At 42.3% G+C, this 27,815-nt stretch overlaps 1 long non-coding RNA gene across 1 annotated transcript in view; it reads left to right on the top strand.

Moving 5' to 3' along the window:
* Positions 1–27,418, top strand: part of LOC132538118 (uncharacterized) — a 138,698-nt gene extending 111,280 nt beyond the window's left edge. Inside the window, exon 2 of the long non-coding RNA XR_009549524.1 lies at positions 26,830–27,418. This is a non-coding gene — a long non-coding RNA (uncharacterized LOC132538118). The remainder of the gene's footprint in view (positions 1–26,829) is intronic.
* The last annotated feature ends 397 nt before the right edge of the window (positions 27,419–27,815 follow it).

The raw sequence follows: 27,815 nt of genomic DNA, 5'->3' as shown, positions 1-27,815 counted from the left end.
TAGCGCCAAGCTGCACATTAAGCTCACGCGAGGCCGAGGCATGGTGTAGATGGAAAACAGGTGATACCATTTTTGCAGTGCTAGGGATTAGTCACCATTTTTTACAGTAATCAGATATCAGAGACATGTCTTTCATGAGTGTTTCCTCGAGGATGTCGAACTTGGATGCCTGAGTTGCACAGCAGATGTCATCGGCGTAGATGAACTTCCTTGAAGAAGTTTCTGGGAGGTCATTGATGTAAATATTAAATAGCGTAGGAGCCAGAACAGAGCCCTGGGGGAGGCCACTTGAGACAGGTCTCCATCTGCTAGACTTGTCACCCAGATGCACCCGGAATCTTCTGTTTTGGAGAAGAAACGATATAGTGTTGGCCACCCATGGAGGCAGGCATCTTGAGATCTTGACTAGGAGACCACGGTGCCAGACCGTGTCATAGGCTGCTGTGAGATCAACAAAGACAGCACCTGTCTTTAAATTCTTCTGGAATCCATTTTCAATGTAAGTTGAGAGGGCCAGGGCTTGTTCGCAGGTAGATCTTCCTGGGTGGAAACCAGCCTGGGCGGGTGATAGGAATTTCTCTGTAAGATGAGAAATACGTGACAGAAGCAGCCTCTCAAGGAGTTTGTAACACATGGAGAGGAGAGAAATTGGTCTATAGCTGGCGGCCAGTGTTGGGTCTTTCTTTGGTTTCAAAACCGCTATAATCTTCGCACGACGCCAAACTTTGGGCATAGACTCAGATTCCAAGATGTGGGACAGGAATGAAGTGAGCCACTTCTTTGCCGCGGGACCCAGGTTAAGAATGAGTTCTGGGGTGATGTTATCATAGCCAGCAGCTGTTCCTGGTTTAACCCTCTTCAAAGCGTCTTCCAGTTCAGACAGTGTAAAGGGAGAGAGTTTTGGAGATGGACAAGATAACCGGAAGTGGGATGACCACTCATGGGAAATTTCTGTTTTCCAGACTGGAAAGCAGTGAGGTTGAGATTCAAACTCCTGACGTTAAAATGTGCAACCCTTGGCCTCCACTACCTCCTGAACCCTGATTAACCACTGCATACATGGGGGAAGAGGAAGACCACTGCAAAGCATTGTCCCCTCCAGTGGGGACACTTGCCTGTCTTTCCAAGTGGGGACTCGTTAGTTTCCTGCAGAGATCCAATGGTTGACCATAGGAAGCTAGGCTACTTCAGGTAATGTATTCCAGGACCCTGGGGCCTGGGTAGTGCTGAGCAGTTGCCTCTGACTGTGTGTGACTGTGGACAAGCCCACCCTCTCTCTGAGCTTCAGTTTCTTTTCTTTTAATTTTTAAATTTCTTTTATTTATTTATTTTTTGAACAGAGGTAGCCAGAAATCAAGAGACAAAAGGATGATAGAAAAGGAAAGAGAGGGTGGGGGAGATAGCGTAATGGTTATGCAAACAGACTCTCATGCCTGAGACTCCTAAGTCCCAGGTTCAATCCCCCGCACCACCATAAGCCAGAGCTGAGCAGTGCTCTGGTGTTTCTCTCTGTCTCTGTCTCTACATCACTCTCAAAAATAAAATAAATAAAAATATTGAAAAAAAAAGAAAAGGAAAGAGACAGAAACACCTGCAGCACTGCTTTACCATTTGCAAAGCTTTCCCCAGGTGGGGACTGGGGGCTTGAACCCTAGTCCTTGTACATTGTAACGTGTGTTCAGCCAGATGCGTCACCATATGACCCATGGACTTCAGTTTCTAACCTTTAATTCTGTGGCTGCTCCGAAGTTGGTTCCAGTCCCTGCAGCTCCCCACAGTAGCTTCTAGAAGCAACCTCTCCAGGCCTGGAGGAAACAACACACACCAGAGAAGAGACTAATACTGACTAGGTAAGAAACCAGTCTTTCCCATCTCTTACTCAGTATCCAAAGCATGGCAGAGGAAGAGCCAAATAAGGGGACTTCAGTGAGTCTTGCCCCTGGGTGTTGCCTACTTATTAATTCACATTGATGATCTTATACAACACATACTTATCTTCTCTTTTTTTAAAAAATATTTTATTTGTTTTTCCTTTTGTTGCCCTTGATTTTTTGTTGTTGTTGTTGTTGTAGTAGTAGTTATTATTGTTGTTGTTATTGATGTCTTCATTGTTAGGTCAGAGAGAAATGGAGAGAGGAGGGGAAGACAGAAAAGGGGAGAGAAAGACAGATAGCTGCAGACCTGCTTCACTGCCTGTGAAGAGACTCCCCTGCAGGTGGGGAGTCCAGGGCTCGAACCAGGATCCTTACGCTGGTCCTTGTGTTTTGCGCCACATGCGCTTAACCCGCTGCACTACTGCCCAACTCCCTTATTGTCTCTTTTTAAGTAGGTAGTATTAGATGCCCATTTTATAGATGAGGAAACTGAGGCAGGTGAATCTGTGTCTGAAGTCTATAACTGGATCCTTGATAGAACCAGGATCTGAATCCAAGTCTTTGGCCTCAGTGCTCATGTGTTTTTTTGTTCAGATAGCCTTTCAAAAGATAGAGTGACTGTGCAGACCACCTCTCCTCACAGAATTAGAGGCCAAGGCCCAGGAGAGAAAGAGAGTGACTTATCTAGTTTCTACTGGGCAGGAAGACAACCTCATCTCCCAAGCCCAGATCCTTAGATCAATGGGGCCAATACCAGCTTCAATCCTTCTCCCAGGGAACATGACCTATTCACACTGGGCTTCTTCTTTCCACCAGCTCAAGAAGTGTGTGTGTGTGTGTGTGTGTGTGTGTGTGATTCATTTTCTGTAACTTTCCATCCATAGATGGACCTGGAAAGGATCTACTACCATGTTTACTTGGTCAGTATTTCCCCAGCCTGGGGGGAAGGCAGACCTCTTTATTTCTTCCAAGGATCTCATTGCTCTTTTTACCAAGCAACAGGCAAGTGACAGGATGTCCTTGGGGACATCAAGTCTTAGTGGTGGTGATGGGGGTGTTTCTAGTATATCAGGCAGTTGATCATGGGCATTATCTTGGTAACCAATGTGTCACAAAATGGAAGAGGAAGAGTCATTGGCTGAGAACAATAGCTGCTAACTAGCTCCTGTGACTTAGTTAATAAAGTGATGTGATCCTTTGATACATAGTAAACATTACTGGATCAAATAAAATAAATACAGAAAGGTGGCCCAAGAGGTGGCATAGTGGCTAAAATGTTGAACTTGAAAGCATGTGGTTCTAAGGTCAATCCCTGGTACCATATGTGCCAGGTTTGGTTGACTTCTGTCATGAGTAAATAAATTTCTTTCTCTCTCTTCTCCTCCCTCGCACCCTTCCATTTCCTTATTTCCCTCCCTTCTTCCTTTCTTTATCCTCTCTCTTCTTGACATAGAGGCAGAAAGGCAGAGAGAGGCAGAGGGAGAGAGTTAAAGAAATCACAGTATTAGAATTTCCTTTAATGTGATGTATGCCAGGCCTGAACCTGGGCCAAGAGATAAATCTTTAAAAAAAACAGTGCAAAATAAAAAAAAAGAAGAAACATGAAAAGTAAAATAATATATTTTTTTGGGAAGAAAAACTATAGGGTTGAGGAGAATTAGGTTCCAGGTTTTTTCCTGAGCTCCATCAGGAATTAGTATATTTTATTTTATTATTCTTTAAACAATTTTTATGAATTTAATAATGGTCAACAAGACCATAGGATCAGAGGGGTACCATTCCACACAATGCCCAATATCAGAGTTCCACATCCCCTCCCCTCCTTTGGAGGCTTTCCTATTCTTTATCTTTCTAGGAGTATGGACCCAGGATCATTATGGGGTGCAGAAGGTGGAAGATGTGGCTTCTATAATTACTTCTCTGTTGGACGTGGGCACTGGCAGGTTGATCCAGACTCCCAGCCTATTTCTATAGGGCTCCGGAGAGGTGAGGTTCCAGGACACACTGGTGAGGTTATCTGCCCAGAGAACTTAGGTTTAGCATCATGGTAACATGGGCAACTTGATGGCTGAAAAAGCATTACTATATAAAGCAGAACAAATTGTTTCATAATCAGGAACCTAAAGGTAAGAATATAACAGATGAGATTTGGGGTCTTTGTGTTAGAAGAAGCTAGGAAGTCTATTTTAGGTATATTCCAAGGGGCCATGACTTTTCTAATTTTTGCATGACAGCTAACATGAAGGTGGGTTAAAAGTATTGTCTGGGGAAATGGTGTCAGAGTTGGACATAGGACTAGAAAGCTGGATAAGGGAAGAGAGTAGCTTCCAAATATGGGAAAAGTATATACACACCATTAACTACAAATCTCATCTATCTGATCTGGGGCCCATATTCAGCAGAGGAATTTGTGTGATCTCTGCATCCCTGTAGGTCTGAGCTTGAATTCTGTGCTCATAACTAGGAACATTCTAGGCTTCACTCAGTTCAGGACCCTTCTTCCTGGAGTGGCAGAGTGCATTGACCGACCCAGCCTTCCTTCAGAGAATGGGGCAGTCCCTACCATTGTTGTTCCACATAGAGGGCAAGGTCCTATAGAGGCCCACAAGAGGGTCCATGATGCTGTTCCTGATGGTGGAGAGTGGGATCTGTTAGAGGTCTAGGCCTAGCATGTCTGTGAGGGAAATTTAGGATTTCCTGACTAGGGTCCCAGATGATGGGGTGGCCTGGTAGTGACCAAAAGGACCATCATTAAAGTGTGCTGGTCTCTTGACCTTATTCAGCATTTTTACTCCTTACTTTGTCTGACAGGGTAAGCACTGGAGTGATTAAGAAAAGTAAAATAGGAAGTAGGTGAGGAAGATATCTAGGTCTAAGTAAAAACTATTTGATCAAGTACTTTATGGTGTCTTTTTTAGGTCTTTCTACTTGCTTGCTGCACTTAATTGAGTCTCTGCAAACTGTTGTGCACTTTTACTTTAAGGTATATCTTTGCCCCTAACTTATGGATACATGCGCACATGTGCCCTATCTCAAGTTTTCTGGTGTATATCTATGTTCTGTAGCTTTGTTAGGAAGTGTACCACCCAGAATAGAATTACGAGTGCTATGAGCTAGGAAAGGTCTCACCAGAGTAATGGAGCTGAAGGGATGACATCTCATGCCTGGCATTTCTGGACACTGTCCAAAGTGAAACATGTCGAGATGGTACTGGTTCTATTGATTTGGTTGAGATCAGCAGATGCAGTATCAAATAGTATAGTTGGAGAGGTGCATGAATAAAAAGGAGCCCCACCCTAGATGTCCCAGGACTGGGAGAAATATGGGTTTTGTAGAGAATGGGGAAGTTTCCTGCTGTCTTAGAACTCAAGAAGACAACAGATAGTTATTGTTATAACCAAGTTATTTGGGACTTTGGTTGACCTTAAAGAAAACAGTATCTTTACATTGGTGCTCAGTGCTACTTTCTCACCACTGCTGCTTTACAGAGGAAAACTAAGCACAGAGAGGTAAAGTGACTTGCCTGAATTCACCAAGATAGTAAGGAGCAGAGCCTGTGAGCAAACCTGACTAACCTGAGGTCTTCCCTGAAAATTCCATGGCTGAAAGCATCCTGTGTTTTGTAGTCATGTCTGACACTCACACACATGCACCTTTACAAACACCATCGAAGGCGAAGAACAAGACAGGTGGGGATGAAATACCAGGAAGCGGGGGGGCGGAGTGCAAGAGCTCTTTCTTGCTGCTAACACACCACTCCCTGAGAACAAGAATTAAATTAAAAAAATTTATTTATTTATTAATGAGAAAGATAGGACAGAATGAACCAGGCATCACTTCAGAACATGTGCTGCTAGGACTGAACTTGGGACCTGTTGCTTGAGAGTCAAAATGCCTTATCCACTGCACCGTCTCCCAGACTATGAGAATAGCATTTGTTATCTCTTAGTTTCTGCAACTTGGGCATCACTCACCTGGGCCCTCTTGCTCAGGGTCTTTCCAAGGCACCTAGGACCAACTAGGAGGTTTCAGACCTCCTCTTCAGTCTGGGAGAGTAAGTATCCCCAAACAGAGCTCAAGGCCATTTCCCCAGGATTTCCAGGTTTCTTTTAGCCCCAAAGCTCTTTTCTGCCCTCTTCTGACCATCTCAGGTATCAATTAGGCTAGTTGTACAAGGAAGGCCTCATGCTTTGGCAGTCTCTATACTACAGCCCCCTGCTCTCTCTCTCTCTCTCTCTCTCTCTAAGATTAAAAAAAATTATTTATTTATTTCCTTTCTGTTTCCCTTGTTGTTTTCATTGTTGTTGTAGTTATTATTGTTGTTATTGTTGTCGTCATAGTTGGATAGGACAAGGAGAAATGGAGAGATGAGGGGAAGCCAGAGAGGGGGAAAGAAAGATAGACACCTGCAGACCTGCTTCACCACTTGTGAAGCAACTCCCCTGCAGGTAGGGAGCCAGGGGCTCCAACCAGGGATCCTCATGCTGGTCCCTGGCTTTTGCGCCATGTACACTTAACCTGCTGTGCTGCCTGCCTGACTCCCTGCCTGACTCTCCCTCCCTTCCTCCCTCCCTTCCTTCCTTCCTTCCTTCCTTCCTTCCTTCCTTCCTTCCTTCCTTCCTTCCTTCCTTCCTCCCTCCTTCTATTCCTCCGTCTCTTCATTCGCATTTATTTATTTAATACACAGAGAAATTTAGAGGGCATGGGGAGATAGAGAGGGAGAGAGGAAGATAGACACCTGCAGCTTGTTTCACTACTTGCAAAGCTTCTCTCCTAAGATGGGGACCAGGGGCTTGAACCTGGGTCATTGAGCATGATAACATGTGCACTCAGCCAGGTGTGGCACCACCCAGTCCCTCTCCTGCTATTTCAAGCATTAATATTTTTACTGGTTATTTTTTAAAAATAATTTGGTCCTAGCCAGCAGCTTGTGAGTGAATCCTGGGCAGGATTCATCTCAAAATTACCCAGTGGTGGAATCCAGGTGGACTAAGCTCCTGAGCTCCCTGATTTGAGGGATCTCCGCAAGGGATAGGTTCCAGACAACTGGCTTCATAAAGAACCAAATGGGAATGAGTCACAGAGCGAGTAAGATAGAAGTTAATATTTTAGTTCATTTTACTTTATTTTATTATTGTCAACTAGGGTTATTGCTGGGGCTCATTGCTTGCACTACTAATGCATAGATCCTAGTGACTTTTTTCTTTCCCTTTTCTTTATAGAACAGAGAAAAGCCAAGAAGAATGGGAGAAATAGGGAGAGAAACAGAGACACCTGCAGCACTGCTTCACAACTCATGAAGTTTCTTGTCTACAGGTGAGGATCGGGAGCTCGATCCTGGGTCCTTGCACATGGTAATATGTGTGCTCTATCAAGTGTACTACTGCCTGGTTCCAGAAGGCAGACTTTTAAAGATTACGAATTTTTTTTGCAACCTGGGGGAAATAGTGTAGTGGACAAAGGGTTGAACTCTCAGGTATGAGGTCCCAGGTTTGATCCTCAGCCATAGTGATGTTCTAGTTCTCTCTCCTCCTCCCTCATAAGTAAATAAACAAATAAGTAAATATACCTTGAAAAAATACTCACTTCTTATTACTATGCTAACATTTACATGCACCTTGCACATACATTTTGTGCACCACACATACAGTTTTTTAATTCTAGTTATGGTAAGTGCACAATTCAGTAGCAACCAGCAAAGTCATAATGCTGCACAACCATCACCATCATCCACCTCCAGAAGTACTTGATTCCCATGAAATGGTTACTTTCCATTTCCTCCTTCCCCAGCCCTTGGTGACCACTGTTCAACTTTCTGTCTCAATGAATTTGACTACTCAAGGTACTTCCTGGAGTATTTATTTACTGGAATCCTATTTATTCCCTTTTGTTGCCCTTGTTTTATTGTTGTAGTTATTATTGTTATTGTTATTGATGTTGTCATTGTTGGATAGGACAGAGAGAAATGGAGAGAGGAGGGGAAGACAGAGAGGGGGAGAGAAAGATAGACACCTGCAGACCTACTTCACAGCCTGTGAAGCGACTTCCCTGCAGGTGTGTGTGTGGCAGAGCCGGGGGCTCGAACCGGGACCCTTACTCCAGTCCTTGTGCTCTGGGCTACCACCCGACTCCCTGAAGGTTCTATTCTAGGCACCATCTTTTTTTTTTTTTTTTTGCATTCTGTAATTTATTGTTTCTAGTATTTTTTCACTGACTATTTTTTGCTTCACTGGAATAGAATCATTTCTTCATGTCAATGAATCCAGAAGGAATGCAAGCATATAAAATACATTAGATGGTGCCAGATTATAAAGTATAAATTTATCCACATGGATAATTTATATATTTTTATTTATTTATTTATTTTTATTTGAGAAAAGATAAATGAACAAACCCATAGGGTAGGAGGGGTACAACTCTACACAATTCCCATCACCCAATCTCCATATCCCATCCCCTCTCCTGATAGCTTTCCCATTCTCTATCCCTCTGGGAGCATGGACCCAGGGTCTTTGTGGGTTGCAGAAGGTGGAAGGTCTGGCTTCTGTAATTGCTTCCCCGCTGAACATGGACGTTGACTGGTCGGTACATACTCCCAGTCTGCCTCTCTCTTTCCCTAGTAGGGGGCACAACCTTTTTCAAGAGCTGAGCAGTGCTTGGGTCTTTTCTCTCACTCTCTCTTTTTAATTTTTAAAATTTGTTTATAAGAAAGATAAGAGGAGAAAGATAGAGCCAGACATCACTCTGGTACATATGCTGCTGGGGATTGAACTCAGGATCTCAGGGAAAGTCTAATGTTTTATACACTGTACCATCTCCTGGACCACTTCTTTATCCTTTCTCATTCACTCTCTTATAATAAGTAAATAATTTAATTAAAATATTATTTTTTTAGGCAATACTATGCTGCTCTCTACAGCTGCCATACCATTTTATATTCTTTTAAAAAACATTTTTAAAATATTTATTTTCTCTTTTGTTGCCCTTATTGTTTTATTGTTGTAGATATTACTGTTGTTGTTATTGATGTCATCATTGTTGGATAGGACAGAGAGAAATGGAGAGAGGAGGGGAAGACAGAGAGGGGGAGAGAAAGACACACACCTGTAGACCTGCTTCACCACCTGTGAAGCGACTCTCCTGCAAGTGGAGAGCTGGGGCTTGAACCGGGATCCTTACACTGGGCCTTGTTTTTTGTTTTTTTTTTTTTTTTGATGGAAAGCTTCTTTTTTAAAAAATTTCTTTCTTTTTTTTTTTTTTGAGGCAATACTTTAGTACTATTTTTTAAATTTCTTTATTGGGGAATTAATGTTGTACATTCAACAGTAAATACAATAGTTTGTACATGCATAACATTCCCCAATATCCCATATAACAAAACACCCCCCACCAGGTCCTCTGTCATCCTTCTTGGACCTGTATTCTCTCCACCCACCCAGCCCAGAGTCTTTTACTTTAGTGTGATATGTCAATTCTATTTCAGGTTCTACTTGTGTTTTCTTTTCTGATCTTGTTTTTCAACTTCTGCCTGAGAGTGAAATCATCCCATATTCATCCTTCTAAGGTTTCTGACTTATTTCACTTAACATGAATTTTTCAAGGTCCATCCAAGATTGGCTGAAAACAGTGAAGTCACCATTTTTTACAACTGAGTAGTATTCCATTGTGTATATATATCACAACTTGCTCAGCCAGTCATCTGTTGTTGGACACCTGGGTTGCTTCCAAGTTTTGGCTATTGCAAATTGTGATGCCAAGAACATATGTGTACACAAATCTTTTTGGATGGATGTGTTGGGTTCCTTAGGATATATCCCCAGGAGAGGAATTGCAGGATCACAGGGTAGGTCCATTTCTAGCCTTCTGAGAGTTCTCCAGACTGTTCTCCACAGAGGTTGGACAAATTTATATTCCCACAAGCAGTGTAGGAGGGTTCCTTTGACCCCACACCCTCTTCAGCATTTGCTGCTGTTACCTTTTCTAATGTATGACATTCTCACAGAAGGGAAGTGGTATCTCATTGTTGTCTTTATTTACATTTCTCTGACAATCAGAGACTTGGAGCACTTTTTCCTGTGTTTCTCGGCCTTTTGGATCTCTTCTGTGGTGACTATTCTGTCCATATCCTCCCCCCATTTTTGGATGGGGTTATTTGTTGTCTTGTTGTTGAGTTTGGCAAGCTCTTTATATATGTTGCTTACTAAACTCTTGTCTGATGTATGGCATGTAAAGATCTTCTCCCATTCTCTGAGGAGTCTCTTGGTTTGGGTAGTGGTTTCTTTTGCTATGCAGAAGCTTTTTAATTTGATGTAGTCCCATAGGTTTATACTTGCCTTAGTCTTCTTTGTAATTGGTTCGTTTCATTGAAGATGTCTTTAAAATGTATGTGGAAAAGAGTTCTGCCAATATTTTCCTCTATGTATCTGATAGTTTCTGGTATAACATCCAAATCCTTGATCTACTTGGAATTTACTTTTGTATTTGGTGAAATACAGTGGTTCAGTTTCATTCTTATTGCATGTTTCAACCCATTGTTTCCAACACCATTTGTTGAAGAGACTCTGCTTTCCCCATTTAATGGTCTGGGCCCCTTTGTCAAAAATTAGATATCCATAGGTGTGGGGGCTCATTTCTGGGATCTCAATTCTATTCCACTAGTCAGTGTGTCTATTCATGTTCCAGTACCAAGCAGTTTTGATGACAATGGCCCTATAATGAAATTTGAGATCTGGGAGTGTGATGCCTCCAGTTCTGTTCTTTTTTCTTGATTGTTTTTTAGCAATTCTAGGTCTTTTCTGGTTCTAGATAAACATTTGTGGCATTTAAACTATTCTCCTAAAAAATGTGGTTGGGATCTTGATGGGGATAGCATTAAATTTGTAGATGGCTCTGGGTAGTATATTCATTTTGATGAGGTTAGTTCTTCTAACCCATGAACATGGAATATCTTTCTACTTCTTTGTGTCTTTTTCAATTTCCTTGAGTAGTGACTCATAATTTTCAGTATACAAGTTTTTCACTTCTTTGGTTAGGTTTACTCCTAGATATTTTATTGTTTTTGTTGCTATAGTATAAGGAATTGACACTGGGCCTTGTGTTTTGCGCCACGTGCACTTTAACTGCTGTGCTGCCACCCGACCCTCCCATTTTATATTCTTATCAGCAATGCAAAAGACAAGTTATGCAAAAGACCTTCCAGGTTCAATGAGTGTTGTTTTATCTGGGCTGGCTTCACGGGCGGGTAACAGAGACGACCAGAGACACACGGCTGAGCCAAGAAGCTGTATTTCTTTATTCATGAACAATGATTCATAAACTAACCCAAACTAATCACCAAACAGAACTCTCCTGCATCCTTCTCACATGGAGGTGCCAAGAAGTCTCTAACTCTGTCGGGGTTCTTTGGGGCGGGGACAAGCGGGCCCATGAAACTAGCAGGACTAAACCAATTTTCCTGGCAGGGGGAGAGCTAGACCAAACCAATGTAAAGCATACAACAAATGAGGGTGGTACACATGGCAAAGCAGGTACATATTTCAATCTCTCCATGCCCATGTTAATATTTGTTATTTCCAATTTGTCTGCCTTTCTTTCTTCCTTTTTTCTTCTTTTCCTCTTTCCTTCCTTCATTCCTTCCATCCTTCCAACCTCTCTCTCCCTCCCTTCCTCTATTTATTCCTTCCTTCTTTCTCTTTTTCTTTATTTTCCTTCCTCCTTCCCTCCCTTTCTTCATTCTTTCATTTTTGCCATCAGGTTTATCTCTTGGTCTTTGGTGCCTGCACTGCAATTCCACCACTCCCAACAGCCATTTTTTAAAAATGTTCTTTTTATTTGATAGGACAGAGAGAAATTAAAAGGGGAAGGGAGATAGGGAGAGAGAAAGAGAGACACCTGCAGCACAGCTTCACTGCTCATAAAGCTTCCCCTTGCAGGTTAGGACTGAGGGCTTGAACTGAGGTCCTTGCACATGTGTGTACTCAGCTGGGACTGCCACCATATGGGCCTTCTTTCCTTTTGTGATAGGTTATTCCAGTGTGTTTGAAGTGATATCTAATTAATGGTATCTCTCTTATAATGTGATTCCAGGAGTTACATCACATCAGTGTTGCTGTATCCTTTTTTTATAAGAACCAAGTTTTTAAACCTAGCTCACACTTAAGGGGAAGGGGCATACTTCAATCCAAAAGAAGGGATTATTGTGAGACATTTTAGAAGGTTGTCTATCACACATGGAATTATCCTCTTCATAGAAATGGGCATTTTCATTATTTTAAAGGTAAGGAAACATATTGTTGAACTTGACATCACTGGGTTAGGCAGAAACATGGGTTGTGTGGCCAGAAAGATCTGCATTCAAATCTTGACTCCTTGTTTTATCAGTTGTGTGACCTTGAGCAAGTTATTTGTCCTCTCAGAGGTTTAGATTTCTTTTTTTTTTTAAAATTTCTTTATTGGGAGATTAATGGTAAATCGACCATAAGATATGATAGTTTGTACATGCATAACATTTTCTAGTTTTCCATATAACAATACAACCCCCACTAGGTCCTCCTCTGCCATTAAGTTCCAGCACCTGACCCACCCCCCAGACCCCAGAGTCTTTTACTTTGGTGGAATATACCTACTCTAGTCCACATTCTGCTTTGTGTTTTCCCTTCTGATCTTTTTTTTTTTAATTTATTTAAGAAAGGAGACATTAACAAAACCATAGAATGAGAGGGGTACAATTCCTCACAGTTCCCATAACCTGATCTCCACATCCCACCCCCTCCCCTGATAGCCTTCCCATTCTCTATCTCTCTGGGATTATGGATCCAGGGTCATTGTGGGTTGCAGAGGGTGGAAGGTCTGGCTTCTGTAATTGCTTCCCTGCTGAACATGGGTGTTGACTGGTCGATCCATACTCTCAGTCTGTCTCTCTCTTTCCCTAGTAGGGTGGGGCTCTGAGGAAGTGGCACTCCAGTACACGTTGATGGGGTCGTCTATCCAGGGAAGTCTGGTCAGCATCCGGAACCTGGTGGCTGAAAAGAGAGTTAACATACACAGCCAAACAAATTGTTGAACAATCATGGACCTAAAGACTGTAATAGTGCAGATGAAGTGTTGGGGGTATTCCCTGCATGCTCTTGTGTACTTCTGCTTTCAGGTATATATTTTTCCCCTAGTTTATGGGCACGGGTGAACCTATGCTCTATCTAAGGGGACCTGGACTATATCTAGGTTTGGGGACTTTATTGGGGAGTGGAACACCTGGAATGGCATTATAGAATACTATGAAAGGAAAGGTCTCACCCAAGTGATGAAGCTGTCATTCCACACCTGAAATCTCTGGTCACAGTCTGAAGTGCAGCATTCTGGGTGGCACTCGTTGCGTTGATTAGGTTGCGATCCGCGGATGCAATATTATTTGATTTGAATTGAGAGCAGCATGCAGAAAAGTGGGCCTCACCCTAAGGTTCCAGGACTGGGGAAAATATAGGCTCTATAGTGGAAATGTGAGGTTCCTGTTGTCTTAGGGTTCAAGAAGACAATGGATAGTTATTGTTATCATCACATTATTTGGTGATAGGGTTAACTTTGGAAAGTCCCTTTGATAGGGTTTGGGGTATAGTACCCAGCATCTTGCATATAGCTGTTCTGTCGGTTGCATCTGTTCTCCCTGGTCTAGGCTTTTGGGAGAGAACATATCAAAGACAGTCTATGTATTAAAAAGACTCAGTCTGTGTTTTGAAGTTCTAGACATATCATCAGTTTTTTGCCTCTCATATTAATTAGTGGTTTATATAGTGTTTACACTTAAATAGAATTGTACATAAACACCACTCCCACCACCAAAAGACTGTGTCCCATCCCCACCACACAACCCCGCACCCCCACCCTCCACCATGCCGGGAAGCCCAAGGGCCACCCTCCCTTCCACCACAGTGTTTTTACATTGGTGCCCTGCTCTCAATTTAATCAGATCCTGCTTTTAGTTTCCCTTTCTGTTCTTCTTTCTCAACTTCTGTTGATGAGTGGGGACATCCCATATTCATCTTTATCTTTCTGACTTAGCTCACTTAACATAATTCCTTCGAGCTCTGTCCAAGATGGGTCAGATAAGGTGGGCTCATTGTTCTTAATAGCTGCATAGTATTCCATTGTGTATATGTACCACAGCTTTCTCAGCCACTCATCTGCTGTTGGGCACCTGGGTTCCTTCCAGGTTTTAGCTATTATGAATTGTGCTGCTATGAACATAGATGTACACACATCTTTTTGGTTGGGCATTATGGAATCCTTGGGGTATATCCCCAGGAGAGGAATTACTGGGTCATATGGAAGGTCTATGTCTAACCTTGTAAGAGTTCTCCAGACTGTTGTCCAGAGAGGCTGGACCAATTTACATTCCCACCAGCAGTGTAGAAGGGTTCCTCTGTCCCCACAGCATCTCCAACATTTGTTGCCTGATCTTGTTTTTCAACTTCAGCCTATGAGTGAGATCATCCCATATTCATCCTTCTGTTTCTGACTTATCTCACTTAACATTATTCCTTCAAGCTCCATCCAAGATGAGGTGAAGAAGGTGAATGTGGTATTCCATTGTGTGTATATATATCACAACTTTCTCAGCCACTAATCTTTTATTGGACACCTGGGTTGCTTCCAGGTTTTGGCTATTACAAATTGTGCTGTTATGAGCATAGGTATACACAAATCTTTTTGGATGGGTATCTTTCGTTCCTTAGGATATATTCTCAGGAGAGGGATTGCAGGGTCATAGGGTAGGTCCACTTCTAGCCTTCTGAGAGTTCTCCACAGGGGTTGGACTAATTTACATTCCCACCAGCATGCAGGAAGTTTCCTTTGTCCCCACAACCTCTCTAGCATTTGTTGCTGCTACCTTTTCTGATGTATGACATTCTCACAGGAGTGAAGTGGTATTTCATTGTTGTCTTTATTTGCATTTCTCTGACAAGCAAAGACTTGGAGTATTTTCTCATATGTTTGTTGGCCTTTTGTATCTTTTCTGTAGTGAATATTCTGTTCACATCCTCTCTCTAGTTTTGGATGGGGTCATTAGTTTTCTTGTTGTTGAGTTTAGTTTGCTCTTTATATATTTTGGTTATTAGCCTCATATCTAATGCATGGAATGTAAAGGTATCCCATTCTGTGAGGGGTTTCTTTGTTTGGGTGGTAGTATCTTTTGTTGTGCAGAAGCTTTTTAATTTGATGTAGTCCCATTGTTTTATTTTTTTAATTTAGTCTTCTTTGTAATTGGATTAGTATCATTAAAATTTAGATGGAAAAGAGCTCTGCCAATATTTTCCTCTAAGTATTTGATACTTTCTGGTCTAAAATCCAAGTCCTTGATCCATTTGGAATTTACTTTTGTGTTTTGGGAAATATAGTGGTTCTCTTTCATTCTTCTGCATGTTTCAACTCAATCATTTGTTGAAGAGACTTTCCTTTCCCCATTTAATAGTCTGGGCACCCTTCTAAAAAATTACATGCCTTTTTACTTATATATTTTCTATTGCCAGATCACTGCTTAGCTCTGGTTTTTACCTAGGACTTTGAAGTCTCAGGCATGAGAATCTCTTTTGCATAACTATTGTACTATCTCCATCACTCTGACGTTTGGATTTCTTGTTAAGTAGGAGATGAACACCTACTGTGAAAGATTATTCCAACAAGTAAGTGGGTTGGCAAATAGCTCTAGATAGTGCACCTGCCTTGCCATGTAACCGATCCACATTCAAGCTTGGCCTTCAAGTCATTGGGGAAAGCTTTAGTGCTACAGTTTCTCCCTCTCTCTCTCAAAGTCTGCCTAGAACAGTGAAGCCATAGAAATGACAAAAAAAAATTAAGTCAAGTAATGTATTCTAAACATTGTGCAAGCTCAATAGATGTTACATAATCATCATTATCACTGTGGCAATAACAAAACTAGACTTGTTTTTTCTGAGGTTGTCCTTATAAACATCACCACCAGGTGGCAGCTGGCACCGGACTGGCTATTTTCTTGTTGATTCAAGATATGTGCGCACAAAAAGTTTTTAAAAAAATTTTATTTTTTATTTTTTTATTTTTTAAACATTTGATTTTGCCTCTAGGGTTATTATGGCTGGGACTTGATGACTGGGACTTGATGAATCCACTGCTCCTAGAGGCTATTTTCCCTCTTTTGTTGCCCTTGTTGTTTATCATTGGTGTAATTATTATTGTTGCTATTGCTGTCATTGTTGTTGGATAGGATAGAGGGAAATCAAGAGAAGAGGAGAAGACAGAGATGGGGAGAGAAAGATAGACACCTGCAGACCTGCTTCACTGCTTGCGAAGTGACCCCCCCTTCAAGTGGGAAGCTGGGGGCTGAAGCTGGGGTCCATACACGGGTCTTTGGGCTTTGCATCATCTGCGCTTAACCCCGTACACTACCACCCAGCCCCCACACAGTAAATTCTAAGGGTTACTTTGGCAACCAAATATGCAATGATAATTTCACAATCCTGATAATTTCATAGTCCTGATGAAATTTGAACAAAGCCTGGGTTAGGAGATCAGACCTTCACAATAAAAAGAAAAAAATCTGGGAGTCAGGCGGTAGTGAAGCAGGTTAAGCACACATGACGCAAAGCGCAAGGAGTGGCTTAAAGATCCTGGTTTGAGCCCCCTGGCTCCCCACCTGCAAGGGAGTCGCTTCACAGGTGGTGAAGCAGGTCTTCAGGTGTCTGTCTTTCTCTCCCCCTCTCTGTCTTCCCCTCCTCTCTCTATTTCTCTCTGTCCAACAACAACGACATGAATAACTATAATAATAAAACAAGGGCAACAAAAGGGAATAAATATTTTTTAAAAATCTAAGTATAGGGCTGGGGAGTTACTAAGACTTTCATATCTGTGGTTCTGAAGTCCCAGTTTTAATTTCCAGCACTACCCTAAGTGAAAGCTAAGCAGTGCCCTGGTCTTTTTGCATCTCTTTCTCATTGAAATAAAATAAATAAAAAATATATTTAATATCTAAGTATAACTTACATTCAGTCCTTGGTTTGATCTGTGTGTTCAAATCTGTGTTGTTCAAGGGTCCAGAGTGTTGGGATTAAGCTATAACCTTATTCTTCTCTGCTCTAACTTTCATGAGCAGACTTGTCCCTATGCCTCTCACTTCTGCCTCTTATAGGGACATCTTGCTGGCCTGAGGGGCTCCTTCCACTTCCATATCTTTAGTTCAAAAGCTTTCTCTCTGTTTTTGATTAAGCTTTCCCATTGTTTCCACTCTGTTCATGCCAGGTGTCAGATCATTCCAGAATCCTCTGATAAATCTCCCACCCAGGTGGTATGTGCTCCACCAGGATCCCTGTGGAACTTGGGTTCCAGCCCTTGATTCACACATACCCTGCAGCCTCTGACCTGGAAGCAAAGGCCTCTGAGGACATTCGAACGGATGGTCATCCTATAAGGAGTTATTTATTTATTTACCCTTCTGTTGCCCTTGTTTTTTTATTGTTGTTGTAGTTATTATTATTGTTGTTATTGATGTAGTTGTTAGATACGACAGAGAGAAATGGAGAGAGGAGGGGAAGACAGAGAGGGGGAGAGAAAGATAGACACCTGTAGACCTGCTTCACCATCTGTGAAGCAACTCCTCTGCAGTTGGGGAGCTGGGGGCTCGAACCAGGATCCTTAGCGGGTCCTTGTGCTCCAGGCCACATGTGCTTAACCGGCTGTGCTACCACCCGACTCCTCCTATAAGGAGTTTTAACTTATCACTCTGTGCAACACCTGTGGGGTCTGTTGGTGAGGCTCTTTGAAAAAACAAACCAAGACCCTTAACAAGAGAGCTTCCACCAAGGGATCATTATCATTCTTGGAATTTAGACTCTACCCTCAGAAATATACGTTGTGATTTATGGGAAAAGATGTGGTCTTAAATCAGTGTAATGTTGGGCAATGAGGACCGATTGCTGGTATATGGGGTGGGGGGGTGGAGTGAAGGAACAAGTTATCTCTTCTAATACTTGTAGATAAGCTTTAATTCTAGTCCCTCTTTTAAAAAAATATTTATTTATTTATTTATCCCCTTTTGTTGCCCTTGTTGTTTTATTGTTGTAGTTATTATTGTTGTTGTTTTTGATGTCATCTTTGTTGCATAGCACAGAGAGAAATAGAGAGAGGAGGGGATGGAAGAGAGGGGGATCTAGTCCCTCTTGATGGTTCTCAGTGATGGTGTCTGATAGATAATAATCCTCTCTGGCCACCCACTGTCCCACTTTCATGAATGAATTGAAACAATCAGAAGCTTCTCAGATGCAAACACACACACACACACACACACACACACACACACACACACACACACACACACACACACACTGTCAGCCAGGTGGTCCATCAACAGATTCTGGGCTCTTGTAAACCATAGAGGACAGATTACTGGAACTGGAATCCAAGACACAAACCTGAGTTCATGCTTTGCCATGTGGCATCTGAGAGACATCACCAATCCTATTAGATTTTACTTAGGATCCTGTACTCATCAATAATACTTATGAGACATTTAAAAAAATTTATTTATTTAATTTATTTATTGGATAGAGATAGAGAGAAACTGAAATGGAAGGAAAAGATAGAGAGGGAGGGAGAGGGGGCTGGATGGTGGTGCACCGGGATAAGCGCATATAGCATGAAGTGCAAAGACCTTCACAAGAATCCTGGTTTGAGCTCCTGACTCACCACCTGCAGGGGAGTTGCTTCACAGGCGGTGAAGCAGGTCTACAGGTGTCTATCTTTCTCTCCCCTTCTCTGTCTTCCCCTTCCTTCTCAATTTCCTCAAAAAAGTTGAAAAAATGGCTTTCAGGAGCAGTAGATTCACAATGCAAGCACCAAGCCCCAGCAATAACCCTGGAGGAAATAAATAAATAAATAAACAAACAAAAAAAAACAAATAAATAAGGGCGAAATAGAGACACCTGTAGACCTACTTCACCATTTGTGAAGCTGCTCCCCTATAAGTGGGGCTTGAACTAAGTGCTTGAACCTAGGTCCTTGTGCATTGTAATATGTGCACTCAACAGAGTGTATCACCACCTGACCCTCATATGAGACATTCCTCTGAGTAGAAAGCCTTGGAAGTTGAGCAACTCACTTTATCTCTTTGAGCTTTCATTTCCTAATCTGTCATACAGGGCATATACATGGATATAGAACTTACTAACCCTTGGAGCCCAATGTGCTTCCTAATTTAGAACAGCTCAGTTTTTACGAAGGTATATGGTGTATATACCTTGTATTCCACAGGAAGTAGCTATGCCATAGGTCTCACATAGCAAATGACCATTCACACTATGGGAAGTGAGTTCTGACTCTCCCTGCACACACCTCTCTCCAGCCTCTTTCATTCAAAAGGGTATGTGTTTCTCCTCTTCTTGACTCTGACCTGTCACTTATTGCTTTAACCACAGGATATGGCAGATGTGGCAATGAATTTAAGAGGTCTGTTGGAGAATGAGTTCTTTGAGAGAGTCTGGTTACCCTCAGGAAAGATCACAATGGAGAACCTCAAGACTACATGGAAAGAACTCAGGTGGGCCCAGCCACTCAGATGTCATCATCAAGGCATCAGACTTGGAAGTGAAGAGTGTTAGACCCTCCAGCCCCACCCAGCCACCTACTGAGTCACTGCTGTTGATTCCACAGAAGAATCACCCAGCTGAGCCTTGCCAAGATTCCTGACCAGGAATATCATGAGATATAGCAACCAACATGATTGCTTTAAGCCAAAATTGGCTCTTAAGTCAATTCAGATTTGAGGCAGTTCATTGCACAAAAATAGAAAACTGGAATTCCCTGTCAATTAAGCCTGCCTCCTCTGCCCTGGATCCTGGCTTTGTCTAGGGCCTAGTGCTGGAGGAAGGAGGGGAGTAGAATAGAGAGTCAAAGAAGGGTACACAAAAGTGAAAAGTGGATTTTCCCTTTGATCCTAGAATATCATTTTTAGGAATCTATCTTTTGAGTATCATGCAAGTACTTGCTAGGATGTACAACCAATAGTGTAATTGCAGTGATATTTATTTTATTTATTGCCTTTATTGGGGCTTCATTGCTGTGGATATATACATACATATATGGAAAGAGAGAGACAGATGCAGGGAGAGAGGTAAAGAAATCACAGCATCAAACTTTCCTCCAGTTATGTGGAGACAAGGAGGTGAGGGCCTCCAACCTGGGTTGTGTGCATGGCAATGCAAGTGCACTGTCCAGGTGAGCTGTTTTTCTGACTCTGCAGTGATATTTATGATCATGAGCAGCTAGAAGTAATTTAAATGCTCAATAATGGATGAAAAAAATCATGAAGGTATGTCTAGCAATGCATCAGTATGAATGTATCTAGAAAAAAATCAGAGTAGAATATTGAAGGAAGTAAGTCAGTATTAAGGAGATGACTTTAATGGCTTCCAACACTTTGACAAAATCTACAGTGGTCAAGCACTGCAAACTCAAATTGTTGGAACATTCATTGTGTCCCCGGGGGTTGAGGCTTTCTCTGAATTTGATATAATTGAAGTAGGAAAGAAGACATACAGATTCCATGGAAGTTCCATGAAAGGCTTTGAGGTAATGAGGGAGGCTGGTATCTTTTAGAGTGTAGAGATTTTTATAGTCAAATGCTTAGTCACTGAGTTGATTCCCTGGTGATTATGCAGTGTAAGAAACTTATCTGTCATAGAAATTTGTTATTGATCTGTGTTTCTGAAATATGAGACATGCATATTTGAGTTAGGGGATAGTTTCTCTTGATAAATAATCAAGTACTGTGGACAGTAACAACACAAAAAAATCCAAAACACCACATAAAAGGAAGTAGATCTATGTGTGCTGGTAGGGAGGTACTGGCTGTCATCAGGCATAGACTGATTGATATATCTTCAGTGTATTGTGGAGGCAAAGTATGTCGTGTCTCTCTGGCGGGGTGATCTCCAGGGGAAAGGTAATGGACTGGTTCTTTTTCGCTAACGACAGGGGTGACACGAAGTAAGACACCAGGGAACTCTCCAGCATGTTCAGAACTCAGAACTCGTTTATTAGCAGGGTGGACATGAGTTAAATAGAAAAACAAACGAAGGGAATATTACTGAAATATGTAAGAAATTACAGGTTTCTTAACGGTCAGCATGCCCCTAAGGTAGGGGGCTGGTATGACAGGAATTGATGAGATACAAGACAGTTATTCTCCATGACGCAAACAACTTAATTATCCAAAGGTATTTGAGAGAAGCATAGGGGTTAAACCCATAGGGTGAGACAGAGAGAAGACGGATATCAAAAAGGCCATATAGTTTGGAATTTCTCTTGTCTGGGGTCTGAGGTGTGTGATGAAGTGTGTGATAAGGTGTGTTCTTCTGTGATCAGAAGGTGACTTTGAATAAGTGAATCTGCAGCCATGTGGCCTGTAGTTAATGGAGAGAAGTATTGGGGGTTTCTGTGGGCCTGAGAGTCAAGAAGGAAAGAACCAAGTCTGAGTTTACCCCCTTATGCTCACCTCGGTTGAGAGAGACTTACCAAGAGGTTATCTTCTCAGACCTCCATCCAAGGACGGGAGTGGTTCTCCCTAAGCTCTATCAGGCTTACACATAGTCCCAACAAAAGTAGGCTATAGATGCTATATTACTATAAAATAAAGATACTTCTTTGTGCATATATATTTACTCTTCCTTCCTTCCTTCCTTCCTTTTCCACTTGTATATAAGTAGAGAAAAACTGAGATGGATGAGGGGATAGAAAGGGAGAGGGAGGGGGTTGGGCGGTAGCGCAGAGGGTTAGGTGTATGTTGAACAAAGCACAAGGACCAGCATAAGGATCCTGGTTCAAGCTCCCGGCTCCCTAGCTGCAGTGGAATTGCCTCACAGGCAGTGAAGTAGGTCCGCAGGTATCTTTCTCCCCCCCCATCTTCCCTTCCTCTCTCCATTTCTTTCTGTCCTATCCAACAATGATGACATCAGTAACAACAACAATAAAACAACAAGGGCAACAAAAGGGAAAAATAAATATTAAAAATTAAATATATATATATATATGGAGAGAGAGACACTCACAGCATTGCTTTACCACTTCTGAAACGTCCTACTGTAGGTGTGAACTGGGCCTTGAACCTGGATCCTTGCAGATGGTAACATGTGCTTTATCAGGTGAACCACCACCTGGACCCCAGTTGTATTTATTATTTCTCTTTGTATTTATATCTGTATTTGTATCCAGCTCCCAACCCAAATCTTCTATTCATCTTATCTTATCTATCTATTATTATCTTCATCTTTCTATACCCATCATCAACCATCTGGAAGAGTAACAGCGATCATTTGTTGCTTTTTAAATATAACTTTATTTTAATTTTTTAAAATTTTGTTGTTGCTGTTGCTGTTGTTGGGTAGGACAGTGAGAAAGCTGAGAGAGGAGGGGGAAGATAGAGAAGGGGAGAGAAAGATAGACACCTGCAGACCTGCTTTACTGCTTGTGAAGTGACCATCATGCAGGTGGGTAGTCAGGGCCTCAAACCTGGATCCTTGCATGGGTCCTTGTGCTTAGTATTATATGTGTTTAACGTATTGTGCAACCACTCGGCCCCCTAAAAATCACTTTATTGAATGTATAATGATTTACAGCACAGTAAATCATGGGTACAATACTATTTGTTACTTATACTTGCCTAGAGACATCCATTCTAGCTTTTTTTTTAAAAAAAAAATATTTATTTTCCCTTTTTTGTTGCCCTTGTTTTTTTTAATTGTTTTTATTGATGTCTTTGTTGTTAGATAGGACAGAGAGAAATGGAGAGAGGAGGGGAAGACAGAGAGGGGGAGAGAAAGATAGACACCTGCAGACCTGCTTCACTGCTTGTGAAGTGATCCCCCTGCAGGTGGGGAACCAGGGGCTCAAACCAGGATCCTTCTCCCAGTCCTTGCGCTTTGTGCCACGTGCGCTTAACACGTTGCGCTACCGCCCGACTCCCCCATTCTAGCTTTTATTGAAATAATTCCCAGATAACCTTCAGGGAACTATTTCTTCCTCATAAAGGGTTTTTATTCTCTCCTCTGAATTCTCCCTTTAACTACCCATGTTATCAGTTTACCATTTAATCATACACTACCTTATGAGATTACTTATACTCTTACAGCAAACTGTTTTTCTATTCATGTGTTTGCTTTGCTACTGGATTGTTGGAAAATAGAAAAGCATAGAAAAATATGTCATGACTTTTCTGATAACCCAATAGATGATCAAATTCCAATAATAAGAATGTATCTTATACATAATCAGCAAATATTTGCTGAGCTTCTAAAACCCAACCTCTCATTTCATATTGCATAACATCCAAATCCTCTTACTTCCTCAGTCTCTGCCCCTGGCCTTCCCCTCCCCTTTTCTCCATATTATTCCTCCACAACCCTGGTACCTGTTGCCCTTTTCCAATCATTGTTCACTAACCTTTGCTTTCCTGAGTGTTCTTTTGTGCTCATTCTTCTAATCAATATAATCAAAGCCAAGGGCCGAGGTTTTATCAGAGCTTATTGTACATCAAGCATGTTCTAAAGCCTATGTGGTTTAACACATTTCTTTCTCTCTGTTGTTCTATGTGGTAAGAGCTATTATTCATTCGAATTTTCACATTGGGAAACTGAGGCACAAAAAAGAAGACATACTTTGTTCAAGGACTCATGGCAGTTGACTGATAGAACTGAATTTCTGATTCATGTAGTTGTGCTCTTAGTTGTAATACATTTCTGAGGCATTGCAACTTTTCATTGCTTGCCAACCCATACAGACCCCAAGATTTAAAATAAGTAGGAGGCGGGGAGTACAATAGATACTAATTATAAAATTAAGACTGGAGTGAATGGGAGACAAGTGAAAAAATGGTGTGGAATCTGTTTCTGACAGCAGTTCTTGACGGAGAGAAGAGAGTCACTGTTCTTGACAGCACACAGGTGACACTCAGAGAGGGTAAGTGAGCTATTCAACATCATGCAGTGGAGAAAGGGTAGAGAAGGGCCCCAAACACTAGAACAGCCTGACTCCAAGAACAGAGAAATGGGACAGGATGTGCTGAGTGGAGGTAAAAAAAAAAATCACCACTCAGTGCTTATATAATATTTGTTAACTGATTCTTTATGAAACAGGCTGCTTCTTTTAATAGAATACTGCTTGCCTTCTGGGAAAACTCAGTAGTATTCTTGGTTAGGGTTCCCAGGGCAAGGATTTCCTCCCCCAGTCATTCTGGTTAAGTCATCACTTCCTGGAGAACTGCCTACCTTGCTCCACACAATTTGGAATTTGGGGCCCAGATAAAGCAGGAGAGGAGTGAAGGAGTAGGGGAGAGAAGTTTGGGGTAGTTTTGGAGCTCTGGCTTTCCATGACTTCTTTTCCATTTCATCACATATATTTTTAAAATTATTTGTATTTTAACTCTCTTTAAATTATTTATTACTGAATAAAGATAGTGAGAGATTGAGAGGGAAGGGGGAGATAGAGCGAGAGAGAGAAACTCCTGCAGGACTGCTTCACTAATCATGAAATGTACCCCCTGCAGGAGGGGACCAGGGCCTTGAACCCAGGTCCTTGTGCAATGTAACATGTGGGCCCACTTGGGTACTGTATCCCATGACCACCTCATCATGTATTTGTAAAATATTTATTTATTTATTATTTTAAAAATATTTACTTTTGGATAGAAACAGAAAAATTGAGAGGAAGAGAGAGAGATCTATAGTACTGTTTCATTGCTTGTAGTGATTCTCCCTGCAGGTGGGGGCCAGAGTCTTGAACCCAGGGCTCACTTGGGTGCTCCACCACTTGGCCCCCTCATCATGTATTAAAAATTATTTATTTAATTTTATTTTTAAAATAATACATATTTTTGGATAGAAACAGAAATTGAGAGGAGAGAGACGTTTACATCACTGCTTTACTGCTTGTGAAGCTTACCCCTGCAGAAGCTTGAACCCAGGTCTTTTTGTACTATCACATATTCTCTCTACTAGGTGCACCACCTCCTGGCCACAAAAATAAATATTTACTGGGAGGGGTAGAGAGAGAGAGAGAACCAGAGCATGATTCTGGCACATATGATGCTGGGGATGGAACTCAGGACCTCATACTTGAGAGTCTAGGACTTTATTTACTGTATCACCTTCCTGGCTGCTTATCTCATATTTTTAAGTAATTACATTTCCCCCACCCCCAATCACTTAGTTGTAGTGTTGGGCCTGGGATAAACTGTAATGGAGACTGAGATAGTGGCCCACCTGGATGGGGTTTCACAGAGAAGCTGATGGAAAATTCATGGCTCGCACCCTGCTGGAGCCAGAAGTCAGTGTCCAGATGGCCTCCTGGCCTTTTGCTGCCCTCTTTGTTGTCAGCTTCTGAGAGCCAGATCTCAGGGCATTGGGTAGGTGGGTAGGTGGGGCTGGCAGCTTTCCTGCCACATGCTCCTTGTAAGCACACAGAAAGGTCCCTCAGCCCATGTTTCCTGTGTGTCCCTTCCTTGCCTGACTCTGGGGAGATGAAGTGAGTCAGGTCTGATCCTGGTTCATGGGGATCTTGGCATTGACAAGGGCACTGCATGTACCTCTCAGCCTCAAATCTGGCCAAGTCCATGTAACTGGGGATCCCAGGAGGTGGAGTACAGGAGGCAGTCTGCAGTTGTTGGCTTTTTTACCCCAGAGTCAACCATGGCTAGAGCTTCCCAGCTGCCTGTGTTGGAGTGCAATAACTACCTTGGAGGGATGTTAAGAAGAGGAGCAGCCCTTAGGGACAGGACAGCTGTTCAGGATGGTCTGAACTTGGGCAGCTGGCAGTGTGCAGAAGGCTGATCTGGAGGAGTAAGGCTTAAGGTCACAAAGACTCCCTCCCCCAGTGGCCTGGGTGAGGGAGATGAGAATAAGGTAGGTTTGGAAGGGAGGGGAGGTGGATCAGATGCTGGGGTGAGAGTGAGGGCCTTGATATTTAGGTTCCTTTTCTCAGTTCAGTCTATTCTCTTCTGTTGCTCTGGCAGGCAGATTCTGGCAGAGATGGGCAGGGAAATTGCTTTGGTCTGAAATTTCTCCCTGGAGGCTATGTTTTTGGAGTTAGGGTCAGGGTAAGACTATTTCATTTCCAGCATTCCTGAAGCAGCCTTGGGGAGGGAGACACCAATAGCACAGCCTGAGAGAGGGACATGGGGAGGGTCAGAAAGGCTTGTACCAGCCCTCCCTGCTGAAGGAAGAGTTGGGAGATCACACTGTCCTCTGCTTTGTCTTCCCAGGCCTGTGTGTCCCACCTGTAGCACAACTTCTGGCTGTGTTCTGCCTCAGCCACCTGCCACTATGCCTCAGCAAGCTGACAGAAAACCTCAAGAGCTTCCTGTGACCTGATACCTGGCACTGAGGGAGGCTGCTAGACTCAAGAGAAGGCTGCCTCACAGAATAGGGAAAATAGGATCTTCACCACAAGGATAGCTTTCTTGGGGCCCAGATCAATTTGCCTTGGGGACAACTGTACCAGTTTAAGAGCCTCTCTCTCCTGAGAGACTGTGCTATCTTTTGAAATCAGTCTATTGAGTGTATATTTCAGTTTCTTTATCCATTAGTCTGTCCATAGACATTTAGGTTGCTATCACTTATTGGCTATCGTGAATAATTTAGCTGTGGACATTATGGGTGCATATGACCCCTCAAGTTGGTGTTTTCACATCCTTTAGGTATATGTTTAGGAGTTCTATTTCTGGATCATAAGGCATTTCCATTTTTATTTGTCTAAGAAGTCTCTATATTATTTTCCACAGGAACTGCACTTGTTTGTAAACTTCCCTCCCCAACAGTGTACTTCCTTTTTTTTTTTTTTCCACTAGGGTTATCAATGGGGCTTGGTGCTGGCACTTTGAATCCACTGCTCCTGGCTTCTATTTTCTATTTTTTTCCTTTCTAGTTTTGTTTTGATAGGATAGAGAGAAATTGAGTGTAGACAGAGGAAAAAGAAAGACACCTTCAGACCTGCTTCACTACTTGTGAAGCATCTCCCACCCCAGTAGGTGGGGAGTCAGGGGGAGAGGGGGCTTGAACCTGGGTTTTTACTCCTGGTGATATGTACGTTTAACTGGGTGCACCACCACCTGGCCCTGAGTTCCTTTTTCTCCACCTCCTTGGCAACACATGTCCTTTCCTATTATGTCGATGCAGGTCAGGAACTATGGTGGTTATCAAAATGGGTGTACACAGAACTCTGGTGTTGGGTGTGGTGTGAACTTTATAATTTTGCAAACCACTACTAGCTAATAAAATAAAGTATTTAGAAAAAAGGAAAACAGGATGACTTCTTGCAGTCCCCGAGGACATTAGAGTCTGTGATGTGCCTCTGCCTCCCTTGGCATTACAGTCATCTCTTCATGTGCCAGCAGCTGCCATTCGGTTGCACTTAGGTTAGACAACAAATCTGCATCACCTCACAGGGTACTGAGGATGAGCTTGAATACAGGGTTGCAGACCTGAGTTTGAGAATGGAATGAGGCCAATCACAAAATAAATACTTTTGACCAAGTGATGACAGTTCGTGTTACAAAGCTCAAAATTGCATCAAATAAATTGCATCCAGCTTTGCTCCCCAGCTTCCCATTGTCTGTCTCTCCTTCTCTGGAGGCCTGACTGATCAATTTCTGAGTCCTTGCACAGAGACTCTGTGCATGTGCAGGGATCTTGTATTTATCTGTGAGGCAAAGGACCCCAGAGAACACCTAGGTTTTATGTGCTGATGACCTGCATGATATCTTTTTTTATTTTTTTATTTTTTATTTAAGAAAGGATTAATTAACAAAACCATAGGGTAGGAGGGGTACAACTCCATACAATTCCCACCGCCCAATCTCCATATCCCACCCCCTCCCCCGATAGCTTTCCCATTCTCTATCCCTCTGGGAGCATGGACCCAGGGTCATTG

Source organism: Erinaceus europaeus, chromosome 4 (assembly GCF_950295315.1).
Source record: "Erinaceus europaeus chromosome 4, mEriEur2.1, whole genome shotgun sequence".
In the NCBI taxonomy this organism is placed as follows: domain Eukaryota; kingdom Metazoa; phylum Chordata; class Mammalia; order Eulipotyphla; family Erinaceidae; genus Erinaceus; species Erinaceus europaeus.
The sequence above is the reverse complement of the archived record's forward strand: the minus strand, read 5'-3'. Positions and strand labels throughout refer to the sequence as shown.